The sequence below is a fragment of the Lepidothrix coronata genome, unplaced genomic scaffold, assembly GCF_001604755.1.
Source record: "Lepidothrix coronata isolate B3197 unplaced genomic scaffold, Lepidothrix_coronata-1.0 Scaffold248, whole genome shotgun sequence".
NCBI lineage: Eukaryota > Metazoa > Chordata > Aves > Passeriformes > Pipridae > Lepidothrix > Lepidothrix coronata.
In genome coordinates, this window is record NW_016690428.1 from 171,391 (window position 1) to 193,221 (window position 21,831).

At 44.0% G+C, this 21,831-nt stretch overlaps 1 protein-coding gene across 1 annotated transcript in view; it reads right to left on the bottom strand.

The window, feature by feature from the left end:
• The window catches only part of OTOS (otospiralin), a 46,985-nt gene that overhangs the window by 14,085 nt on the left and 11,069 nt on the right, over positions 1-21,831 (bottom strand). The window lies entirely within an intron of this gene.

Here is a 21,831-nt window from a genome sequence, read left to right on the forward strand (position 1 = left end):
CCAGGATAGTAAAGCCCAGGGCAGACAAGGAGAATTCAGGTAAGGATCTCACAGTACCAAGCAGCTGAATAACAAAACGGCCAATAAAAATAAACGTAAAATTAAGTACCTGGGTGAATACCTCCAACTTTAGAGGCATGTGGTATCTGACCCTTCTGACTCAGAAAATAGATTTGGAGCTATGAAAGATAGTTCTGACCAAGCAGTGCTGCACTTTTGCTCTGTGTCTTACTCTCCTCAGATATCCTCTGCTGCTGGGCCAGGTGAGCTCCCAGGCTGGCCCTGTCGTTGTTCTTACAGTCAGTTTTACTGAAAATATTATGTATTTCCAGTTCCTGTGAACAGATAGCTTTCCTGCCAGCAACTGGGTTGATCATCCTGATAATAGTAGCCCCTGGAAGCAATTGAAAGGAGACACAGCAAATAGATTTGGATAGTTACAAAACAATTAACAAAACAACTATGATGTGATTAGACATAGCACAGTTCAAATGAACCACTTTCAAATGTATTAGAGGCAACTGTGAAGGTCAGATCTACAAACCTGGGTTAAGGAGCTCTGCACTTAAGTAAATCACACTTAAGAGGCAATAAGAAAGTGCATCTGTTAACACTTATTTCGACTTATCATTTTAACCTCTATGTGAAGAAGAGTTATGTTTGTAGATGCAGATAAGCTTCCAGGGGTTCGCAGGTAGCAGGCAGTGCTATATTGCAGCAGCAGGTAGTGAAAGCAAAGGAAGGGAGCAGTTCCACTAGTCCTGCTGGACTAGTGCAGCTTGGCTCCCAATGAGATATTCCTGCCAAGTATCCCAGTAATACCCTAGTGTCCTCACCTCCTGCAAGGGGCTCTCAGCTGTTCTCCACTGTCCCTTTCCCTCCCAGGGCAGCGCTGCCAGCTCCAAGCACCATGTTTGGCTTTCCCAAGGGTCTGTGCAAGGCTGCTGGAACACAGGAGGCTGGTAACCCTGCTTACTAGTCAAGCAGCAGCTGCTGAGCAAGCAAAGAACAGCTGCAGGCTGATTTCTCCCCTCTTATCACCCCTGATACCAACAGATTTTCTCCACTGTCCATCTGCAAATTGTCATATGAATGACAGGAAACTCACATCCAGGCTACCACCAAAGTAGGTGAAGATTTGCTAACATTTCAAACTTTTTCCTATAGACAAAATGGAGTATTAGATCCAAGAAGTCCACTTGGTTTCCTACATGTTGTTTCCTCAGGAGACAGAGCTGGCAATTCCTGTTAGCACCACAGAAGGTGCATGGCAATGGGGAGCATTTGCTTCCAAGCAATTTGGCTGCAGGGAGAATGGGAGGCAACAGCAACTGTTTTCTAGTAGCAGAGCATCCAGGACTTGTCCTCTCCCTTCCTGCACCCACATTAGGCCTAAGCTTGTCCAAGGCATCTTTTTAAATAAATCGGTCATTTCTTTGCTTTAGCCTTACTTAGCTATTCAGCACAGTCATAGATGACTGAACTCCACAGGGAATCTAACAAATTGATCCATGATTCACAGCTCTTAAGAGAGGATATATTTTTCCCACTGCCATTATGATTAGATGCATCATAGCAATAACTTCCACCATTTTGAAATATACTCACAATAAGTTGCTTTTCAGATTGATTGAATGCTCAAGCTACACTTAAGCTATTAAGCCATCAGCATCTATTTATTGTTTTCATTTCACAGAGAGGTTTCTTTGAATAAAAGTGCATTAAATATTTGTTACCAAAGTTAAAACTTTATCAGGATGAATAGAAGCTTCTTTACAGCCAGAGTCTCTTATTCCCTTTGATTCATATGCCAAGGCTACTTCAATATCACCAGTTATACCTGTCCACGAGCAGCTCTGCCCTAGGGACAATAAGAGTGATTAAACAAGATTAATGAGGAGATAGGCTTGAGTACAAAAAATCCGTCATGGAAATGTGAGCAAGTTGCTAGTGTATTTGATAGCAGCAATAAATGAGACCTGTCAGGGGCAGTATTATTGTAGCAGTTAGCAGTTGCCAGATCAAAAGCCACATATGAAGGGAGCAAGGGCTGCACAGTGCTCTGCCATGCTGGAAGTGACCTGGCTACCCAGAAGCACGGCATTAGCCCATCCAGCTGTCAAGAGATTGTTTCAGCTGCAGATGGGGAAGTCTACACTTAAAAAGAGACTTCTGCCAAGGAAGCAGCTTCTGTCAGGTTCAATATATTGATCTGGGTAGTGTGACTGAAGAGGGCACTCACCCTGTATGCTCGATGCTGGAGGTACTGCTCAGCACTACCAGCAGCACCTGTATCTCACCGCCCCTCAGCCTTCTAGCATTTGGCAGAACAAGCTCAACGTGTAAGAGTTTAAAAAGTGCATTGATTCACTAGGAGGAACAGCTGAGGAGCAGGAAGGATTTGGGAACTCTCATCTTCTGTGTCCTGTGTTCCCTCAAGGTTAGCAAACCCAAGAAGGGTCACACATCTGTCAGGAGAAAAATCTCTCTGTTTCTCAATCTTACAAAGTCTGCTGTTTTAAAGAGTGACAGGGTGAGGACTATCAATCACATCATGCCAAAATGAAGCACCAGTTACCTTCTATTCCAGCTTTTCTGGGTAACAGCGATCACTGCTAATAGTGCAGTTGGAGGTGGAGAACAAACCCTGCACAGCTCTTGGAGCTTAGAAGTTATAGTTACTCAGGTTACACAATGTCTTTATACATTGGAGGCAGAACTTAGCCTTACAGCTTGCCTATTTAAAAGCATTATTTATTCTGATCAGGAATTTAGCCTTCTAAGCTAGTAGCCTTTCCAAGTTGTACAAGCTACTTTGCAGAGAGGGTATTTAAGGCACTAATTTGGACTGATGTACTAAACTCTGATTGAAAGAGATGGAACCTAGAACAAAAGGTGACCAAGTAGGATAAATTAATCTTTAAAACAGCTTTGTTGACACTCAACTTCCTTGAGACATACAGTTAAACACAGGGTAAGCAGCTCTTGGCTGCAGCATTTATTGCTATGCAGCTTATAATTTGATGATCATACCCCAAAGCCCCTGTTTGACACGACTTTGCACCTGAACTTGACTGACAGCTCAGACTTAATATTCAGTTTAATGCCACTTTTGTCAGCATTGACTGAAGTTAAACCGTACGCATGGCCAAGGCGGGTCCTGGCACAGACCTTCATTTCATCCCTGCGGAGTCACACAGCCCGCACGAAGTCGGGAGAGCTGCAGCCGGGGGCGATGGAGACTCGCGGGTGGGACCAAGCCCGGCCCAAGGCTCTGCGCGGGGCTCCGGCTCCCTCTCCTGTCCTCGGCCCGGGATCTCCGCTCTGCAGACACAGAGTCTGCTCACACGGGCACGCGTTCAGACTTTTCTCTGATTTAGCATTTTGCTGGCCACCACGCTTGCAGTTTGAATAAAATCAGGGTAAAACTTTAGCTGCATCAGATCAGCAGAAACCAGGGCCAAAATCACAAAGGTGATAACCCCATCTCAGCAGAATGCGTTTGTGGTTGAAGGATATATCACAACTTCTTCCTATACAAAAGGAAATCAGGAGCATTTTACATCTCTTGTGCAAATAGCATTCACCTTTATGGCAACAAGAGGAGGAAAACCCAGTGCCACATTCCCAAGCCCCCTGCTCCCTCCAGTTAGGCTCCTTCTGCCTTTATAGGGAGGCAGCACTGAGCAGTGACTCACCCCAGGCTGCTACAGATTAAGGTCTCAAGTATACAAGCAGGAACTACAAAGCAGGAACAGTCATACCTCTAGGAGAGCTAAAGATTAGCAATCCCACAACAGAGAGACTAGGATTTATAGCCCTGGGCTGAGTTTAAATGGCTCCTAGGACCATGGGTAGGGATATGGGTGGAGGCTCCAGGTGAAGCTGCTCAGTGCCTTTAGAGTATATCAATGCCCCCAGGCCCCCAGTAATGTGTTTGTCTGTTAAAAGAAACAAACTACTGACATTTTGCTAAAGGAGGTAATAGGTGAGTTAGGAGAAGAAGGATAAGGACAATCCCCCTGGCAAAGCCCCAAAGCATCCCTTAGCAAACACACATTCAGCTCCTTGTATTGGTAATATGTTTCCATGTGATCTTGGAAAATGATGAAGGTACTTACATGTTTTTCAGTACATTTAATCTAAAATCACACTCCTGTCTATCTTTAAACTCTTTAAAACATGCTGAACTTTAAATTTGCCTTGACTTGTGGCTTATACTGTTGGTGGGAGCTTAGGACAAGAATGAAGACTAAAAATGCTGCCTGGGGACCGAATCAAGGTGATTTCTTCGTGTGGCCCAACCTTTGCTGTCTGTGATTCCTGCTGTGAGCTTTCCAAGGCAAATGTCTGTGAATGCACTAGAAGGCAAAGGTTTCAAAGTACTGCAGCTGCCAGGGGTGTGGTGGCTTGTTCTACCCAGCTGGGCAGCACTTGGGACAGTTTCTAGAAAGTGGGCAGGCACTGTCAGGTGGTGTTGGGAGAAAAAGGCAGGCGTTTTTCCTTTAATGCTTGATTCTTGCCAGTGCTCTGATTTTCCTAGTGTGAGCAACATATGGGATGGCAGTGCATGCCAAATCTCCCTTCTCATGGGCACTGTCTTACCCATTTTTGTGCAAAGCAGCTGTTGCCCAAAGCTCTGCTCTCCTTTTCCTTCAGCAAAGGACGGTCCCTGATAAAGGTGACTCCTGTACGAGCACATGTGAAGCACAGCTCTCATGAATGAGTGTTTTACGTTGCTCAAAGAGTCACTAGCAAAGGTATCAGCAAAAGCAGGTTTAATATTAAAGTGAAGGCACAAGAGACTTTGCTGGTAAGGTTCACTCTACTGCTTACTAGATGGTTAAAGCATACAGAGAAAAATTGGACTAAAACCTAAACTCAATCAATCTGAAACTAAAATCAACAAAAAATTATCTACCTGGAGGCTGGGAATGGGAAAAGGGTAAGGATACAAAGGAATAAGCAAGACCCTCCCATTGAGTAAGAAGGTTCAGAGTGGACCCCCTTGCCAAACAGTTCCAGACTTGACCAACAATTTAGGCCTAAAGGTTTTAACAGTACTTAACAAGACCTTATTTAAACAATTTAACAAAAGATTCATACAGGATTTACTGGAGCACAACAGTCGCTCATTCCTAGGCCTAATTTACTTACTAATCTAAAGTACTTAAGAATCCAGCAGAGCAACATTCATCATACATTTGCTAGAGCATTTTCACTCACACACACACACACCTGAGCCAGTCTTGGCCTCACATGGGGCATTCACTGACACTCCTGTGCTCCCCTCAGCAGCACCCCAAAATGCGGACTGCTAACAAATGGTGATTACTGCTTTTGCAGGCTGGCCATGCCCAAGATCCAGAAGAAAGAGGGCCATCAGGGCAAAACAGAAAAGGGATAGGGGGAACCCATTTCTCACCCTACTTAACAAATGAGGCCATCTGTCAAGTGATGAATCTGTTAGGTTTGTTTCCTGATTTCCAGCCCAAGGTCTGGGCTCCTCTGTAAACTGTGTGCTTCCCACTGTTTCTACATCCCTGCCAGTGTCTCTGCTCCTTTCACCACTTCCAGCCTGGGGCAAGGCTGTCCACCAGCAGGTATTGCAAAGATTACCCTAACCCACAAACTTATCTTTTTCAGCATAACCAACCAGCTACATTAGTTTCTGACTCCTGCTGAACAACCTGCTGGAATACCCTTCCATCCTTTGTATGAAATGTCCCAGCTCACTGCTCAGCCTTCCTTTTGCTTAGCCCAAGGGCAAAGATCTTTTGTTTTCCTCTCCAGTCCCCGGTGTCCTTCCTCCCCTCATTATCGAAAACACATAAGTCTCATCACCTCCTCACTGCCTGAGCCAGCACAATTCCTAATCCCTCTCAAACTGCCAGGGGAGCCAGAGCCTGACACACGTAATCCACTCCTGAACTCTCCAGAACACTTGAGACATGATTAACTATCCCCACCACAGCACACCTCCCTCCCCCAGCCCTCCACTCAGTCAGAACAGCCAAAGCTGCTCCACAGACCACTCCAACTGCTGCCCCTTTGCCATCAGCTCATACATGTGAGCCCACCCTCGTGTCAGTGCTTTTTGCCTTTGCTTTGAGTCAGGCCCAACTCTCTCCCTTTTTCTTGTTCTCACGTGCTTCTTAATGCTTTTATCATCAGGCTCATGCCCATTTTCATCTGCGTGAAACAGGAGGACCCAGCCATGCAGACTGTAAATCCTTCAACATTAAGCATTTTTCACTCTGTGTGTGTGAGCTCGTTTGCATGTTTTTTTCCTTCCCATCTGGAAGAGGCACAGCTGTTATTTTTATATCAACTCTGAGGCAGCTAATATTTTAAATATTGCTTATTAAAAAAGAAAAGGCGAGCGAGGGTACATCAAACCTACAGAGGCTCATGGGGTTACATTTTAAAGTTTACATACATCTCCATATGTAAACATTGGCCTCTTTGATACAGCTGTGCCTTTTTTCTGAAGGCTGCAAGATGTTCTAGAGATATAAAGGGCTCAGCCTCCATGGGGCTGCCTCTGACATTGCTCAGCACAGCACTTGGCGAGTCGGCTCACAGAACCTGGCCAGAATCATATTCTCCCAGTGCTTGGCTGGACTGGGACCAAAGAGCCCAGTGGGTGTGAGGGTGGAGCTGTAATTAATTCAGGCTCACACTGCCCCTTGGAGGAAGAGATGGCTGTGAGAGCTGTTCAAAATGGGGAAATACCACTCTCTGGAAATTGTGTTATTGGAATGGTTTTTTTTTTTTTTTTGCTAAAGGCAAAGCAAATGCATGAATGTAGACTTTAAATAAAAGAAAAACCTTGTTTAAAGCTTTAAAGTAGAAATTATTTAAATGTGTTCCCCCTCCTTCCCATTCCTTGCCTTCTTCTCTTCATTCTTATCAAAAGATTAAAAAGAAATAACAGAGGCTGTTACAATGGAAATGAACCAGATTCAATGTAAAACCCTTAACCATTCTTATCTGTTCCGAAGCTGTAAAAGTAAGCTAAGATTTTGTCAACTTATGATCCTTTTCAGGACCTGTGTTTACATCACAAGGAACTTAGAAGATGATTTATGAAAAATAAAGAGGAAGAACAGAGAGCAGGTGAGACCTTTCTGAGAGCACACAAATGCATGACTGGTGGCAGCAAGGGGGAAATGCCCAGGCTCACAGACACAGGGGTGAGATGGGCACAGAATTGGGAGACAATGCAACTGCCACAGTGGGGACTCAGATTCTTCCCACTGCAGTGTGGCCAGAAATCCTCATTTCTTCTGGAAACAGGACCACAGTGGTCTAAAGTCAGGCAGAAAAGGTGTGGAGTACTTAGCTCTGGGTTACAGAACAGGCAACAGCTATTTCTGACAACCCTGCAAAGCAGGTAAGCTAAACACACATTCGCATGCCTGACTGCCCAGGGATGGGACAGTTGAATGTTTTAGTTTAGGATATGCTTTAATGAATCATGGCTTCTGCCAGGATTTAAGCCAGAACTTTATATCTCCACTGTCTTCACCCTGCGTGACATCAGGTAACTTGTTTGGATGATCGGTTTTAAGCCTTCCAACAACTCCATTCATTTCAGCTGGATTCCTCCTGCGTACCAGCCCTTTGCAGTCAGCTGTGCCAAGCTCCAGCTAGGAAGGTTGGTAAAGATGGCACTAAGAAGGAAAAAACAAAATTCAAATGAGACCCAGGAGAGCCAGGCTCTATTTTGAGCTCTACGACAGCTTTGCTGGGTAACCACAGGCAGTTCATGCTATTGCTCCTGGCATTCGGTCTGCATCAGTGCATGTGCTGCAACATCATGAGCACAGCAGAAGAGCCAGGAATTATTATTAATAATGCAAGGCAAGGACAGAGCCAGCAGGAACCCAGGATGGGTGGGATGACTCTAGTCCTCACTCTGGTGTAGAGAGATGGTAAACTTGACATTCTGTGCCAACCTGCAGCAACTACATAAGATTATTTTTAAGGTACTTTCATGTTGCTTTAGGGTCAAGGGTTGATGGTGTGCAGAGAGGATCTTCTCTAAAGTTCTGCAAGGGCAAGGGAAAGCAACCATGAACGTGATAAAAGACCAGAGAAGGATTAAGCCCCTTGCTGGCTTCAAACATAAATGCATCCTTATAAAAATAAGGCCATTTCCTTGTAGCTGGAGTGTGCAGGAAGTTTGTTTTTATAAGTAGAAAACAGAACCTATTCTTAATGAGTAACACTTGTCCATGGCCAAACATCTTGTCAACAATGGTAATTCTTTCGAGCTCCTCGGTGCTTGTGACATCCCGAAAGAATTATCTTCTAAGAAATATGATCAAAAAGCCCATAAACCCCAAACAAGGAATTTACTGGACAAGATTTTAAGAGGAGGAAATAAGAAAAAAATGAAAGCACAGTTAAAAAAGAAACCTACCATAAATGCTGCTGAGCCATAGCAGCAAAAAGTGCTATACTGATGCTGACATCACTTAGGGAAGGCTGGGAAAACTTTCCCAACAGGAGTGCATATGCCTTTCATTATCTGTTTCAGTCATTGAAGAAGACTAAACACCCCAGTGGTGGCTTCTGTTCTCCTGATGCTGACAGGACCAAATTTGGAAAATGTGGAAAAACCAGTCCGAATGTGTGTCTAGTGCCAAAGCCAGAGAGGAACAGTCAGAGCTTCTGGGCACCTTTAGGAGCTGTAGCTTTTCATCCTGAAAAGTTGCATGCTGGAAATTCCAAGTACAAGCAGGACCTTAAGGCAAAGAAGGGGTGCAGGGCAGAAGCCCTGGTCTGTGCTGTCATCCCTGCACTCTTCATTCCCTTGGGGAATTACTCAGCCCTTTTGCTGTGCCACCTGAGTAATGCACATGTGCAGGGCAGAGAACATTCATAGCTCTTTGTCTGCATGAGTGATGTAAATCACAGGGCATTTTCTGAGGCCTGTGATTTCATGGGTGCTGGCCATAGACCAAAAATAAGAATGTTGTCATCACATACATGGGTGAAATTGGTGATGGGCAGAGTTCTTTCAGAAATCGTTTATATGATTGATTCTCAGTATTCAACCTTTTGCTCTGCTATTCTCATAGAAACTCATTTTCAGACCTTAACTCTGCATAAAATCTGCAGAAAAAAAGGTAATCTTTGATGCCAAACAAGTGGTTGTGTAGAAGTCTCAAGTTTGCTGCCAATGTATAACCAGTTACATTCAGGGACTGTGGACTCAGGACTTAGCACCTTCTTATTTCTATTACTCCCTCCTGTCTCATTCCCTGGAAAGACAGACAGAAAACCTGATCATGCTGCAGCCCAAAGATTGGCCATTAACTTTGCCAAGGCCAGGATTTCATCTACTGTACGGGTCCAGTGCTTAATTCCATATGTGTGCAACCTGGCCAATGCTCCAAGGTACACTTTTATCCACAAAAGTATCACCAGTGCCATGCTTGTTTGCTGAAGGAATTTAAATTAACTCCATAATGCAGTTCAGGGAGGGAAAGGTAATACAGGTTGAAGGTTGCGGCAACTTGATTCAGTTCAGCTGCAAAAATGACAGATGGCCCCATCTGACTTGGAACTCTATGAAAAGTACAGTTCCTGGTGTATCACACTGAAACAGCCTCATTATTATTGCATGAGCTAGCTGGCCACAGTGTCACCGTGGATAAACAAACATGGGAAAATCATTGTGACCGCTTCTCAGAATCTTATGCTGCAAAGCATTTGTGAATGTAAATAGTGAGGGTGGGAAACCCTCGAAGACTCTGACCCTTATTTCCAAGATCTGGTATCTTGTGAGACTTGCTTACATAGTGAGAAATTTGAAACCTTGACAACTTGGCTTCAAAAGTACTTTTTTAATATACATCATTTTCCTGTTCCTGAGTAGGAGAGAGACAAGCCTCTTCTCCAATGCACAGTTCAGGATAAAAAAGCACCTCTGTAACCACAGGAAAATGTAGACCAAAATGCTGCTTTGATTTAAATAGTAATAACTGTAATATTAAAATATAGAATAGGCATTTCTATCTTTAGTCATCTCCCTGGACCTAGGTTGGGGCTTATTCTTGTCAGTGTATTTATGCAAAACTTAAACTGATTTCCCTGGTTTCACCTAAATTGTTTCATTTAGCTTCTCTTTCTTTATATCTTTATGCTACGTGTTCTTATTCAACTGCTTTGGTGTGTAAAAAAATATATATCCTTGAGTACAAATCAAATCTTTCACAGTTTTGGTTCTTCTTAAAAAAAATTGAGAGCAACAGAAAGTTATACACTTCATCAGCAGCTGGCTATTTGCCCCAGACCTCACCGAATCTGGAGCATGTGTCTGTCGGAGACAATGACAAGTCTGTCAGAAGGAAGCAAGATGGAAGACAGGAAGTACAAAAATGGACTTCCTGGACTTTCTGCAAATCATCATGACTTGACAAAAGCTGTGTCAGCATGAGTTTACTATTTTGCACCCAATCCTGATGTATTTATACATGAAGACACCAATAGTAGACTGACATGTGTATGGCCTGATATATGTGTACATGAAAGTACTAATAGTAGGTTGACGTGTATGGCCTGATGTATGTTTACATGAAAGGCACCAATAGTAAGTTGACATGTTTGTTGTGTGAAAAGTATAAATGTCTGCAACCTGTTGCAATAAAGATCTCTTCCAGCCTTCTTGCTATCCTGCCCCTGCTTTGGAAGGAGATTTGTAGTGGTTTGAACCAGGTTTTCCCCCTGAAGCTAAGAAAATGGTAAAACCCCAGGGGGTGATGACCCCTGGAAGTTTTGAAGTTTTGTCCAGTCGGCGCTTCTGCGAAATGTAAACATACCACAAGCAAACGGAAGAGAAGGTTAGTTGTAATTTGGTTGTAGAAGTGGTAGCCATGTTCTGAGGCCACGAGGAGCATGGCCATGAGGAGCCCCCTGGGGGCTTTGGCCCCCCAGCCCCCAGCGGGGGCCTGCGGGGACCTGGAACAGCATAAAGCTGGGCTAGGTGCCTGCAGTTGAGAGCTAAGGAAGTTTTCTCCACCGTGAGGGAGCAGAGACAGCAGCGGCAGAAGCAGCGTCCAGAAGCGATGGCAGAGAGCCAAAAAGATAAGAAGCGGCAGAGGCATTACAGCCAAGCAGGAGAGACACAGTGTTGTCTGAAAAAGAAGCTAGCAGCAGCCGAAAGAGAGAACTGAGTTCTACAGAGAGGAAGTTTGGGGGTAAGAACTGCAAAACTCCCCTAAACTTTCTTTGAGATCCCTCCAAAGGGGAGGGGGTGGACTCTTACTGATTAGAAGTCCTAAATGGAGTAAAGGAGCTAAGAAGTTCGGTTGTCCTGAGAGCTTAGCCAGGACGGTGTGTAGGAGGTTGACCTTGGAGCCCTCTCTTGCTGCAAGCTACAAAGAAGCTCGCAGCCATCTTGAGGCAGGGCACAGAAGCTCTGCAAGGGGCTTGAGTCTCCTGAAGATACAAGACTGTCACGAAGACCCCCTGTGCTCGTGATATGACTGTGGTGGAAGGACCTTTGTCTGGGGTGAACGTAGCCCATGGAAGACCCCTTTGCCTGCGTCAAAGAGCCGAGAGAGGCTTGGAGGCCTCCCTCGTGAGTGCTGGCAGAAATCCAGCCATCAGCTGCTGCATGAGAAAAGGACAGATGACTGCTGCCTTAGAGACATTGCTGCTCTGAAGAAGGGATCTGTCCTTCTTCCCTCCTGGACTTTTATTTGGAGGGGAGAAGAGATCTGATCCATTGTAAATACTTATGTCATAGTAGAGATAGTTGAGATCGTGTGTATAATGTATTATAATATTTATTTGTATAGTCATTGTAATAGATTCCCTTTCCCCCACTTTGAGTCTGGCGTGTTGTCTGGAAAAAATCATCCCACATTAGGTTGAGATGTGAGAGGGGGCTTAGACTAAGGAATTAGATTTTTGGAGATCTCAAACCATGACAAGATTCTATGTCGCTTGGGCTGTCTCAATTTAACAGCGACATGTGTCCATGTGGTAGGACCCTCCTGGAAAGGATACTTGACTGGGATGTAGCAGGGACATGCTCTGTGTGTCTCTCTTCTTAGGAAAGGCACTTATTTTACTGTGGTCTGTCATCATAGCAAGTAACGTGCCACAGTCACAGATCCCAATCTTGAGACACATTTTGAAAGTTGCCAAAATGTGCTGCATTTCATTGATTTCCACTGACAGTCCTACTTGTGCCCTACCTATGTGGGACACTTGAAGGTCTTATCTGTAGGAAAGCATTTCTTCTCAGGTATGATCTAATTCTTGAGAAAGGAGGAAAGAAAAGAAAGAAAGAAAGCTAACAAGATTTTTTAGACACATCAAAAATTAAATCAATAGAAATATTCACAATTATTAAGTCTTTGCAGAATTGAGGCCATTTAGGGAGATGCACTTCTGGTTGTTTCTTCTGATCTGCTGTGGATTTTGCTGTGATATGGAGAAGTAATTTAGAGACTCTTCCAGATGGCTGAAGGCTGTTCATTAAAGAAGACAGCTAGCATGTAAATATATAGCTACAGTCCTCTCCAGCTTCCAGACCTACAGCACTCCTATGGGATGAGCCGGGGAGAGAAGTGGGAGCTCTACAGCACCATAATGCTGAACAGCTGTGACCAGAGCCTGTAACTATCAAACCGCATTGAGAAAGTGGTCAGGTATGGTCTATCACCCAAGCTGTTCCCCTGCTCAGGAATATTTTGTAGATGACAATATTCAGGGATAAATTGAGCCCATACAGGAGAATAGCCGCGCATATACCTTTATTGTTCACCCTGTTTGTGCTTTGGGTATGAATGAGCATCCAACGACTCAGGAAAGGTCAGGTAGAGCAGGTGCTGTTTCATGTTGCTCCAGCACTATATGATGTGTTACCTTAATTGTATCATACACAGCAATCCATGTAGGCAACATGTTTTAAATACAAGCCAGAGGCACAAAGCTTGAGTTTCCTCTCATACACACTGGCTCCACACTAGTGTTGCTTCATTGTTCCCAATGTAAATTCACACAGCAGGAATGAGACTGGAGAACAATTATATTCACCAGATGCATACTTCTTTTGTACCCTTTCTCCTTGATGCATGTCAGGCAACCAGCTTTTGCCCAGAGCCTCAGAAAATGCCCCTTTTCCAAAGCAGACCATGGTGGCAAAGGTAGGCACGCAGCAGGGTGCCAGAGAAGACACTTGGAGTTTCCGTTCTGCTTCAGGGAGGCAAACGTGGGGACAGATGGCATTAAACTAGCTGCTTTGATGATGGCAAAGAGGAGTTGGGAACAGCAAAGCCCCTTGTGAACCTCTGCCTGCAGCTGTCAGCCCCAGGAGGGAGCATTTCCACCTTCTGCAAGATTTAACCTTATGTTGCTGCAGGGTTATTCATACCCCTGTGGCTGCCAGGTACCCTCTGTTCTGAGGACACTTTTTAAAGGGTCACAGCCTTGCCTTTCTGTTCACCCACCTTTCCAGAATGTGGTGGGTGTCCAGAACTTCCTCACTGGGCTCACCATGCCCAACATTTGCTCTCGCTGAACTCAAGCTAGTGGTGAAATATTTTCCTCTTCCACTGTGACCAACAGTGGACAACAACTTGTGACCCAGTTCCCATAAATGCAGTTTGTTACAGGATAAAAATTGTGTGAAGAATTTCCCTTGCATTTCTGTGTGTTTTACCTTAGCATGGCTGGGTGCAGATAATAAAAAATGCTGCGCCACTAATATGGCTGCAGGCCTTGTACCAAGGTGAAGGAGGAGTTCTTTTGGTAAGAAAACAAGTTCTATGGTCACCTGCAATTATCCAGTTAGTGCTGTACACCACAGTATGTTTTCCTTATGTAACCAATGTTGTGTGAACAAGAAACTAAGCGTCATGAGCACTATATAATCTGTCTTGCTCCTAATAAATCTGACATTTTGCCTGATCATATTGATCCTGGAGCACTCTGTCTGTACCCTTCCATCAACAGCAGTTAAAGAATTAATCTATGATTTTGGCTCCACTGACACAGCAAGAATATCAAGATGCCAAATAGATTGTCTGAAACCTGTTAATTTTGCATAATCTCAAAGTGACACATTTTTCTGTACGGGTATCTCGGGAATACATGTTTCTGCAAGAAAGTGGCTAAGCATTTCTGTCCTCTGCTATGTTAATCACAACCAACTGGTATCCGAATAACACAGCAAATCCACACAGGATAAAGCTGGTGTACAAGAATTTGAATTTGGCTGACCTGGAAATATCTCAGTCATGGATTTCACAAGCTGCATTGTCAAAATAGGGCACAGATAATTGTGGCTCAGACTAAAGGGCAAGGGGGACAGGAAACCATGAGATGGTGAGCATGAAAGTAAGTAGCCTTCTGTCATGAGAACAGCCCCAGGGCTGCTCTCTGGGAACCTCCTGCTCCCTGGCCCCCCAGCCTACCCTAACTGGGGCCTAAGAAGTCCTGAGGGCAGCCCTTTCCTGCCCTGAGCAGAGCAAACCCTGTGGCACATCCCTCTAGCCTCTGGCACTGGAGGTGAGTCCTGCAGGACGCACGGTTGGGCACCCTCGGAGTGAGTGGGAAGCATGAAGCTGTGTGAGCTGTGGGGGTCTGTGCAGCCCCACTGCTCACAGGGGACCAGGACACTGACACCCCCCTCCCTCCTCCACAGCACAGCACAACTGACAACACTGAGCTTATTTTGGTGATCTGTCTTGCCTCCTTCCCCCACAGCAGGCTGAGAACTGAGGCATGTGGGGCCATGGCTGTCAGGCCCTGGATCACACTAAACCATGGGTCTGCTCAAGGCAGTGAACCCCTCTCCCTGGTCCTTGTTTTGGGACAGTTAATACCTTTGTTTTTCCTTTACTAAGGCCTCACTGAGAGCCTGGCTAAGGGGCAGGTGTTACTTCAGGTTCAGCTGCCTCAGGTGTCTCTCATTTACTAACTCTAATGGCTTCCTCAGGGTTGCTGGGAACACAAGCCCTTAAAAGCAAGAGCAGGACAAAAAGGTCTGTCTCTGCTTCTGGAGTCTTTGCTGTGCTGTGTGAGTACTGAGGAGAGGGTTTCCCGAAAGAGAAAGCTTTTGATCCCTGAAGGGCCAGAAGCTTTAACTCTTCCTGTCTTATGGCTTTGATCCTTAGGTATCTGGGATACAGACAGGTATTTGGTTTTAGTAGAACAAGCAGAAGGAAAGCAGAGATTTATTTGTTATTTGGGAGTGGTTTAAGGAGGAATGTTTCTGGGAGTTTCAGAGCTTTCTGCTGTTTTTGTTTTGTTTGTTTGTTTGTTTTAAAACAAAAAAGAAGAGAGATGAATATTGCTCCTGTTTGTGGTAACTTCTGCCTCTGCTTTGCAGGAGAGTTATACTGCTAAACCCATGAGATTACTCATTAATAACCGTATGATTAACCTGAAGAGGTGATTCCCTTCAATACTTTCAGAGCAGCTGACTCCAGTTCCTGATGGAGAAAGCTGCCTGAGAGGAGCTGGAGCCAGGGAGGTTAGAAGGAGAGACCGAAATGGACACTTAGCATAGGTGTACATGTAAGTTTGTAGTCCTGGGAAAGCCCAGTGTTTTAGCCAGATACTCATAACACACTGTTCCACAGAGTTAACTGATGGACACTTTCAATTTAAAATTCTGTGGTTAGATTAATGAAGCTTGTGATTGTGAAAATTTATTTCTTCTAAGAGGTTGACAAAGTAGTCTTTTTAAGGTCATTTGCCTTCAACCAGGGGTGAAATAAAAGTATAAAGGAAAACTTGTGGATGAAGAAGGGAAGATGAGAGTAGAGAAACTTCAACCAGGCACTAGACCTTTTTGGAGACAAACACTTTTGTGAAGAAATTATGTTTGTTGTGAATTGTGTACTAAAATAATTGCAGGTATTTTGTAGGTCTAAGAGTGGAAAGTATATGCATGTTTAATATTCCTTGCAGAACTGAGTGCTGTTGGTCCAATGGACACTTGACTGTAGTCAGCCATCTGTGTAGCTGTTGGCAGCACCATGTGAACAGTCAGGGTCGCTTTTTGTGAGGGTCATTAACTCTGGGTTCTCTCTAAAAGACTACGTCTGGGTCTATGGAAATGCACTATTGCCTTAAGCATCTCTAATGAAAGACAAGGGGTGTGTTTACAATTAAATTGTACTTGAGAGAGTTTTTGCAGTTGATGACTTTCAATGCTTGACACCTTTTTGTTTAGACATATGAGAGTTAATACAAACCTCATGTACCACCTACTTGCATTCCAGCCTGGCTTCATTTCTAGGGTGTGAAAGGGCTCCTTTAGAAGCTGTTAAATTGAGGGACCTAAGTATACAAACAAATATTTTTTTGTAGGGACTAATTGAGTGACTCTTACTGCAGAAGTCTGCAATAAAAACATGGGAGGTCTGGCACTTTGTGTTCCTAGATTTTGGCAGGAATTATCATTCCAATATTTTAACCCTTCATGAAGCTGTGGCCTCTGCAGCTTCCCCGTGTTTAATAGATATTATTTAATAAGTATCTCCTGCTGTGCTCATCCAGGTGGGTGGTCCTAAAGCACATGGGGATGGCTGGTATCTGAGAAAGAGTCAGCCTCCTCTGTTAGGGTCTCTGGGATGGCAGCCCCCCTGACAGAGAGTGCCACGGCACAGCCACCAGTGTGCTGGGGCTGGTTGTGGCCACACTTCTCATCCCTCAGCAAGAATGTTCTATTTGCCCTTTCATCACAAGATGTGGCTTAATTTATATCTTCTATTTTTTCCTTAAGTTCCCTTGGTGAGTGACCTGGTGCGCTGAGGGGAGGGAGAGCCTCAGGCTTGGAGAAAGCTTCCCAGGCAGAACTCTGTATTTGAATGCACCGAGGCTTTCTCAATTTTTTGGTTGTTATTATGCATATTCTGACCTAGAGGGATGGGATTTAGAAGATGTTTCTTTAAACCCTTTATTTCAGATCTCTGCTTGGGGATCTGCCAGCCAAGCAGGGAAGCGAAGTCTCTGCTCCCCCACACCCCAGGGTAGCTCAGCTGTGCAGAATGAGTCCTGCCATGCTGCTGCTTTGTAGCCCACTGTATTCCCCAAACAGGCATTTCTCAGGGAAACTGTGGGATGTAAGGAAAGCCAGCTGTTCAGGCCAAAGGAAAGGTGCACAAGTGGAGAGTGTGACTGGGGGAGCAAGGGCTGGCAACTTGCTGTGTTTGCCCCTGTTTCATTCCAGCCTGTTTAGCTGGAGAACTGATAAAAGTTCTGTGTAAGCCCTCTCAGCAATAACAACATCTCTATATTATCCATCTTGTGTTCAGTGCAAATCCAAAACATAGGCTCATACCAGCCACTGTGAAGAAAATCACCCCAGCTGAAACCAGCACAAGTGCATTGGTCTTAGGAAGAGAAAAATATGACCTGACAAGGGACTAGTTAATGCACCAAGCACAAAGGACTGATTCTGGATTATAAAACACAAATTAGAAATGGAGAACTCCCCAAAAGCTTGTCCTGTGTACAGTTCCCTGTTGCATCAGTCCTTCTCTTGTCTGTGGCAGGCTCCTCGGGAACAGGGGTATTTTCCCTGAGGCATCCTGGTAGGGCAGTGTAGTCTCGAGGGCCCAAATTGTAATGTCTGGGGCTGAGAAGAAGGTAGGTCTGGAAAGAGAAATGCTGCTAAAGCAATTGAGTGAGGTGGCTGTAATGTTTTAAGCTCCTATGTTCACTGTCTGCTGTCTTCTGTTTGCACAGCACTTGCCTGGAGGGATCCCAGGCTGAGTCCCTGGAGATGATGGTGATGCCTGGAGTCAGAATTCAGCCTGAGGAAAAGAAGCAGCAGCTCTGGGCATGGAGGATCCTGGTCTGTGTCCTCTGTACTAAGACAGAGCTGAGGAGGAGGTACAGATAAATACTGGGCATAAAGCATGCATTGGAGTATTTTTCTATAAATTTAATGTCTGGTAGCTGATTTAGGTGTGGAATAAGCTCTTTGCAGCTTTCAGGTAGCTCTGTGTAACTGGGGTTGAAGTGGTTTACATGGCTATTATTGTTATATTATTATCAGTGCCTCCACCCAGCAAGGTCAGTCAGTTAACTGTGGGTTCCTTGCTAACTTTGAAATCACTGTGTTTATCCTTATGACTTTTTATTCTTGAAACATTTGAAGAAAATTTTATGCTAGGGATCTAGATTAATAATCCTCTTTCCAAAAACTATGCAAGAGCTCTCTTAAACTTTTGACTTGCAGTGAAGTTTTGCCTATGACTGCTTGTGTTAGTTGGGAATATAAGCTAGAAAATCCAGCTGGGGAGCTAATGTGTAGTTAATGTCTATATAATAAATACTGAAGGGACTAGTAAGTAGGCCAGTTCTAAAATTCTGCTAGTTAAAAAATAAAGAGTGCATTAAATTGACTTCTCTTTATAGACAGGAGGCAATGCACTTTGATGTAAACACTAACACCATGTATCTGTGAGATGTTCCTGTGTCTTCTTGCCTAGGATTTTGCAGGATATGGATCAAGTGCTCATGCACAAATATCAGTGAAACTGCAATGCTCTATATATTAATCTTCTATACAGGCTTCCAAACAGGATGATTATCTGGGGTAACATGTACATTTTCTATGTTTTTAGCATTTAATTGGGATAAATTATCCAACAGTTTTTTAAAGTAACTTCAGAGAAAATTTTCTATGTGTTGGGGACCTTAGTTGCATTACTTGTTGGTTGAGAAGGAGTTCTAGAATAATTGAAAGGCTTGTTTCTAATCAGAAGTGTTTCACAAGAGTATTTCGATTTCCTTTCAATAAGACTAGGAAACTTGTAACTAAAGTTAAACTATGTGTTCCTCTGGGAAGCAGGAAGCTTTTGTTTCCCCCAAAATGTTAATTTAAGGAAATCTATACCAAGAAAAGAGGAAAAAAAAGTTATTCTGTCAGTACCTTATTCTTATCTGATATAAAATCATATTTTCTAAGGTATGGTTTAACTGGCTGCCACACAGTCCTGAAAATACACTGAAATATCCTGTCACGATCTAGCCAGGATTTATCAGGTCGTGTGGCTGTTGGTGCCAGGAGAGGGCACCAGACATCAGTGACAGCGCCCGTGCTCGGTACCCTGCTCTGTCACTGCAGGGGAGCCACTGGTCCTGCGTACTTGCACAGGTAAGGGATAACCTGCCCTGCTGCAACAGCTTTTTGTGGGGAGGGACTCAGTGTGTCCAGGAAGTGCTTGTGCTTATGCATTATGTTAAAGTTACAATACCTGAGGTTTGGCGAATGTTATTTATGTGAATTTTGGGAACCAGTATTTGTATGTGAAAGGATGATACGAGTCTGAGGCTTTCAAAGGAATGTAAAGAAATTAGAAGAGCTTTGGCTGTCGAGGGGGAGCTGTGTCCCATAATCCCTTGTTGAAATCCAGGCCAGTGAATGAGCGTGGTGATGTGCATGTGAAACTTCATCCATGCTTAGAACCAGGACCTGGGAAAGTGGAGGAATCCCCAGAGGATGGATAAAGGTGACCCTGGATATATCCCTGTAGAGCCTGGCCTAGGAAGATCCCTGCCAGGAGCAGGGTGTCCACTGCCACTGCAGTGCATTCCTGCCTTCCTTTCCCTCCTCTATCCTGGGGCTGCCCTTTGTCTCTTGCTTTGCCTTATTAAAGGTATATGGGAGGTTGGTGAACTTTTCCTGTAATCCAGTCAATGATTTTTTTGAATAACATGGAGTATGCCTTTAGAATTCTATGGAGAATTAAACTATAATTTTGATCCTCTAGTAATGGAAAATAAATGCCTACAGAGACATGTCAGAGTGGAGGCTTAATTATTCTATCTAGAGAATACTTACAGCTGACTTTTCCCCCCACCTCTTTAGAAACATATTAAAAATATTTAGGCTGAAATGCAGAATTTTACTGCCTCTAGTTTCCTCTAATTCTTTGGAATGAACTATTAGCTCCTATTATTGCCTACTCCTGTATTCCTCAGAAGCATTAACTAACTGAATGTATCAGGATTTCATAACATGGTAATCATCCATTTTCTAATGTACTCTGATCCTGTGCCTTTATGGATTCTTTGACTCTCCTAACTTTCCTGGAAATTGAGGATAGCCAGCTCTTCTAAGAGCTGGCCTCACACATAATTTGCATGCTGAAATTGGTATTTGTATTAAATTACAAAAAGGCAGTCTTGGTGAGACCTCTAAAAGTTCCTGTACCATGAGCAGAGCTCTGAGTCAGCTGCAGGACTGAGATTTGACTTTAAGAGATGATGTAAAAATATGTAAAAATGTATTTATGTAGACCCTCTTATTCAGAGCGTTATAACTGTAAAACTGATTGTCAACTGCCAAAATTTCTTTTTGGACAAGTTTTTCTATTTTTAAATATTTAGTTTCTAGTTTCTCCCAACACCTGAATCTGGGCTGAGCAGAGTGGCTACAGAGCTTCATTCTCCTGTCCTCAGTAACACTATCTTTTGTCTCCTTGAAGTAGTGGCACAACATCTGTTAATGCATTTTTGTAATGTTTTTTGTACCAGCAGGATTCATCTGATAGTCTTTGCTTTGCTTTTGTCCAAATTAGGCGAAGGAGTTTCATGCTGTTGGATAATTATTCCCAAAACGAGGGGTAAATATCAGGCTTAGTTCTTATTCTTGAAAGAACTGAGGCAACTGAAAGGAAATTCCACCCCACAATCTCTGATTTTCCAATCTTTGGAGCCAAAAGCAATGGCATCATTGCCCCAGCCCTTGCTGTGAGAATCTGTCTGAAGTAAAGGTCTGTGCACTTGCCTTTCATCTTGATATATTTGAGCTGTCCCTGTTTTCTGTCTTTAAACTAACAGGTACCCCCCTACCAGATTCCCTGTCTTGTCCCCTCCCCAGCCTCTTCCATGACCTGGAATTTGTGCAGCAGCTTCCCGAGGCTGAGCAACAGCACTTGGCATGAGTCTTCTTGCATGGAACTCATAAAATTGTCCTGGCCACAAGTTGTGTGAAATACTGCAGAGCACCTGCAGAATGAAATTAAGTTGCCCCTCCTGAATTGTGGTTCTCCAATTAATCTTTACACTGGGCACGTACATCAATGGCACATAGTTCGTACATGGTGACAGCAGTGCTAAGAAATGATAAGAAAATTAGGACTGAAGCTGGATTGAATTTTTAAAAAGGCATAAAGCCAGGCATGAATATTTACTTGTTTTCTTTTGTATTGTGCCTGACCTTGGCCCAGGTTTTGGATGCCTCCATGAGACTTGAAATCATCTTGTCAAACCCAAACCTCAGTTTTTTATGGAGCGTTTGAGAAGGATTTTTGTTCCCTGTCACTTGTTTCAATTTTCTGAAACAGCTCCTCATTTCTTTCATACCATTTTCCTGGCCTTTATTAGCCACAAGATCCTAAAGGCATGAAAGGCTAATCCTGACTCTGGCCTCAGTCTTCAATGGTAGCAGGGCTTAAGCACTGCAGGAGATGCAAATGTGTGGTACTGCTGGCTCTGGGAGTCTTGACTGCAGTGTAAAACCAGCAGTGAGGGGAGAACTGTGGCGTTTACTGGATATTAATGTTGATGGATATGTGACTGCAAAGGCATGCTGTCAGTGCTCAGCAAAGGCTTGGCACTCCCTGCTCAGAGTGCCAAAATTAAGAATCATTGACCTGTCTGTTTTCCTTACTGCAGATATCAGGCAAGGTATCCAGTATGGGTAAGGATGACAACTGGGCACGCTGCTGCAAAGGAGACATTCCTCCCTGGAGTGACACCCCTATTCAATGTCTCACTGAGGCAGATATCCTAAAACGAGCAGCCCCACTCGTAAGTGTAAGGTAGATTTTGCTGCCCAGCCCA